Genomic DNA, 5,110 nt, shown 5'->3' on the forward strand with positions numbered 1-5,110 from the left:
GTCTTGGCAGACACGATGAGGGCCAGTATTGTTTGAGAACCAATGAGGATAATAATCTACATTGGCATACGCTGTCATGGACCCTCACTGGGATTCAAGTGCTGACGGCGTTCAACAAATCAAGCCTTACGTTATCCATGAGTGCCAAGTAGTATGTGAGCTCCTGATTGGCTGAAGTGCAGCCTTCATAGTTCCAGCGTGTAGCCGTGCCAGCTGTACTTGTCTCGCTCTGTTTATGTCGGGGGTGTCCCAGGATGTTTACAATCATTTCAAACATGCTTCGACACACGTGGAAGCCTTTTCTAGTGACATGACAACTTGTTGCTGTACTTTCCCACTTTTGCTGAGTTGTGTTTCTTTCTGCAATGAGCCCATTAGCTTCTGTGTGGCCTTGTACAAACCCTGACACACACCCTCCAAAAAGTTCTACTTTGGTCTCGTCACACCACACAGTATTTTCCCAAAGGTCTCGGGGTCATTTTGGTCGGCCGGCCACTCCTGGGAAGGTTCAACACTGTTCCGTGTTTTTGCCATTGGTGGGTAAATAGCTCTCACTGTGGCTGGCTGGAGTCCCAAAGCTTTAGAAATGGCTTTGTAACCTTTTCCACACAGATAGATCTCCATTCCAATCATGTTTTCCCACAGGGCCATGTGATGGTGATGGCAACCCCTCCCATCATGACACAGATAAGTAAATAAGACTATTGGTCACATGGTCCCATGGCTGGCATGGAAATGTTAGTTTGGAAAAGTAAACAATGTCACGGTCAACATGACACAACAAAAGTCATCTTGCAACATTTCAGACTGAGCGTAGTGTTTTCAATACTCCGGGTCAACAAGTTCAAAAGCAAAAAGGTTACCATGCTCGCCTCTGCTGGTCCGGCCGGTCATGTTTTGACCCTTCCTGTAAAATCCAAAGACGTTCCAAACGTTGCTGACGTGCTAAATCTTTTGCGGTGACTGCTAGCCGGTGGTTCCTTTTGGCTCGTTGCCTGGCTGCATCTCATTACGTGCCTTCTGCAAGCTTCGCTGCTGCCTTTTCCGCTTTTGACAAGCATGAAGGCTTTTTACCAGCACTCTGCATCCTGAGGTCATAGCCAGCATACCACCGTGCCACGCCGTGACATCATTACTTTCCATTGTTTTGGCCACGTCACACCATCGATGTTTTTATTCATATTCCTGCTTTTATGCCTGCACTTCCTCACTTGTGTCTCTGTGGATGACAAACATCCAGAATAGGACATCCTATGATATTCATTTCTCATACAGTAAGTTACATATGCTCATACCAGGGAGCAACAGACACTATGGAGGGATTGTCGATCCAATCATTGCAAAAACATTCATTTGGCTACTTGACGGATTTCACTTATTGCGGCTATTTTGGGCTACGTGATGACAGCATTTTTCATTTGCAGTATTTTCCTCATGCATTCCATTGCATGTTTTGATGCAGCTCACAAAAGAATAAGGATAACATTTAGAATATATATATATGTATATGTATATATATATACGTATATATGTGTGTGTGTGTGTGTATACACTCCTGATCCAAATGTTAAGAGCAGTTGAAAAATGTCTAGATCAGTGGTCTCAAACACAATTTACCTGGGGGGCCGCTGGAGGAGTCTGAGTGAGGCTGGGCTGCATCAAGTATTGGGAGTAGGGCTGGGAATCTCGGGGTACCTCACAATACAACACGTGATACATGGCTCACAATAACAATGATATCTTGATACGGTAATAGGGTGAATCAAATAAGTAAATAAATCATTTCACAGTTTATATTTTGCTGCATTCAGCTGGGATAGGCTCCAGCTTGCCCGTGACCCTAATGAAGACAAGTGGTATAGAAAATGGGTGGAATTTTTTTACCACATTTTTTAAGTGACTCACTCACTCTTAGTTCCTTGTAGGCTTCCGTGTGCATCCTACGAGTAACACTGGCTTGTCGCTCGCTGTATTACACTCATCTTTCCTGTCAAGTCGCGGGCCGCACAATGTGACTTGGCGGGCCGCAAATGGCCCGCGGGCCGCGAGTTTGAGACCCCTGGTCTAGAATGATCATGTTGCACATTTGGATCTTAATGAGGTTTTAAGTAGAGCTACAATATGCAACAACAAGAAGGGGGGGTGAGACAAAGAGCACTTTGAAGAAGTCATTGATTGAAAACAACAATTCAACTGAAAGAGGCTGTTTATCATAGGGAATCCCGTAGAGAACATTTGGGATGGATGCAAGGGAAGGTTCTAAAAATGGCCATCAGTTCCAGACAGTTGATGCCCTTGGTGAAGCCATCTTCACCACTTGGAGCAATGTTCCCACTAGCCTCCTGGAAACACTGGCATCAAGCATGCCCAAAGCCATTTGGGAAGTGATGAACAAGAACGGTGGAGCTCCTCATTACTGAGTCCTACTGAGAACATGTTTGGTTCTGCTTTGGAGACTTTGTGCTTCTTTTGTCAGCCATGGTCTTAAACTTTTGATCAGCTGATAAACAGCCTCTTTCAGTTGAATTGTTGTTTTCAATCAATGACTTCTTCAAAGTGCTCTTTGTCTCACCCCCCCTTCTTGTTGTTGCATATTGTAGCTCTACTTAAAACCTCATAAAGATCCAAATGTGCAACATGATCATTCTAGACATTTTTCAACATTTGGATCAGGAGTGTACATACATATATACACAATATGTATATGTGTGTGTATAAGTATTTTTATACACTAAGTCCCCTACTAATGAACATCCGACGTGCGAACACTCGTAAATACGAACACAAGCCAACTGGTCTATATTTCCCTGTGTTTTGCCTTAGAAGCCCATAATTATTTACATTTAAGTCCATATTTCACATGCTTGACCAGTAGAGGGCACTGTGACACTGCTAATGGGACCAACAGGCCATTAAGACCAGGGGGAGGAGACTGAGGAAAAGCTGAATTGTAGCTTTATGATAGAACCCGGACAGAGCGTGTGATTAAAGTTTATGAAGAGTTAATAGGCCTGCTTAATTCTACACCACCCACAGAACACTACCTCTTTTAGAAGAGTCTAACCACCACCACCATTTGTCCTTTTTTTCAATAACTCCTCCTCCAACTCCTCCACAGCATTCCTCTTCAAAGGTAAATAACATTTATCATTACGTATTATTATATCACTTTTATTATTGTTTTTTTCATTCATTATCCTGGTTTAATATTACTACTGCATCCAAACTCATATTTACATACATACACATATACATATATACTATATGGCATACTATATATACTATGTATACACGTACATGTAGTACCTATATCATTGGTAATCTTACCTTTTCCCCTACTTAAGAACAATTCCACTTAAGAACGGTCGTCTGGAACTAATTGTGTTCGTTAGTTGGGGACTTAGTGTATATATCTATGTATACAGCTGTCCCTCATTTATAGCAGTTAACTGGTTCCAGACACAACCGCGATATAAGATATATTCATAAATGGAATATTTTCATAGTTACAGTGTAGAAAACCTGTTTGGAAATAACACCCCTATGGTCACTTTTATTCTTTGTTTACACTGCATTGCAACACTTATGCTGCAGGGACTCAAGATGGCCGCTCGCTAGTGAGATAACCGGTTAGACTCCAATTTAGGTCTTCTAAACTTAAGAAGTCAAAAATGTACCACTTCCACATGGAGTGGGAGGAGAACGTTGTTTCACTCTGTCATGTGGGACATGCCATGACTTCATGCAGTGTTAAGGTAATGTCATGTAAGCTAATGTCTCAATGTTTTGTGTCATTACTGCCACCTAGTGACCACAGCACTGCATATCACGTGTATTTCCATATGTTTGGAGTAATAATAGACCCTAGTCCAGCACCAAACAGCCATCATTTATTCATCCTTTCATATTCTGAAAAACGTCCAAAACCGTGCTCATCTTCAGCAGTCTTGTTTGAAACGCTTGAAAGTAAAAGAACTTACTTATTGTGAACAAACACATCATTAAGTTCATAAGGAAAACAGTGTGTGCACATCAAATATGGTCCACCACTTTAAAGTGTCCCCTCACAGGCAATGTTTTGTTCCAGGAGCCAATATCACACCAGAGCGTCCTGGTTCCCAAACACCTGGCACGGCCCTATGTGACCCAGGTGACGTATGGGTCATGGGTGTTACCATTTGTCCTGTCCGGTAGGTTGCCCCACTGAGCTGTCCATCTAGAACCTTCAAGGTCCCAGGCCTCTGGGAGAGCACCCGAGCTTGAAGGATGTGATCCATGAAGCGTACTTTGCTGTGTGTTTATGCTGCTTGTTGTGTGTTGTGAGTGTTGCTAGAAGCTGAAAGCCGGACATTTCTGAGTAATTCCCCCACCAGGCGATAAGGACACGCCCGGCTGACTGCGAGCAAAGAGGAAGCGGCGGCGGTGGTTTCAAACTTGTGAATGTTGGCCGTCTTCGCACACACGCACGAACCTGGAGGACGCTCGCACATGTGAACACGATGGCGTGGGCCCTCCGACCGCAAGCACGTCGTCCACTTTGAAGGCCAGCGTGCGCAAACACAGTCCACCGCAACCTGACTCACTCCTTCCTTGCACGGTGTGTGTTTGTGTGAAAGGCTGCTCAGGCCACGCAATTCATGCCGAATAAGCTTTCATCTGTGTGTGTGTTGGCAACAATGCCACTTCAAAGTCTACTCTCCTGCAGTACCGCTGTGGTCCTGGTGTGGCGCGAGTGAGTCAGATGTTTGAGAGCCCCACCTGTTGTTGATGTGGAAAAGACTGCAGAATAAGTCTTCTTCTTGTGTTAGCCTTCCCAAGACATGTTTGTGTGAAGACATTTTGAGCCATCATGGAGGACTTGGGTGGTTTTGGCCAAGTCAGTTGAAGGTTTCATGTCTTTGGCAAGTTGTGAGTAAACACGGCCGCTGTTGGACCCTCAGGAGGACTGAGGGGGTGATGAAAGGAAGCAGTCATGAGGAGGAGGAGGGGGAGGAGGCGAGAGATGAGCTCCTTTGGTAGGGAGGGCTGGTGGAGGCGGAGCTTGGGTGGAACCACACCCCCTCCTGCCACTTCAAAGTGCAGCTCAGCTGCTCACACACTTCCAGCAGGC

This window comes from Dunckerocampus dactyliophorus, chromosome 20 (assembly GCF_027744805.1).
Source record: "Dunckerocampus dactyliophorus isolate RoL2022-P2 chromosome 20, RoL_Ddac_1.1, whole genome shotgun sequence".
Taxonomy (NCBI): Eukaryota; Metazoa; Chordata; class Actinopteri; order Syngnathiformes; family Syngnathidae; genus Dunckerocampus; species Dunckerocampus dactyliophorus.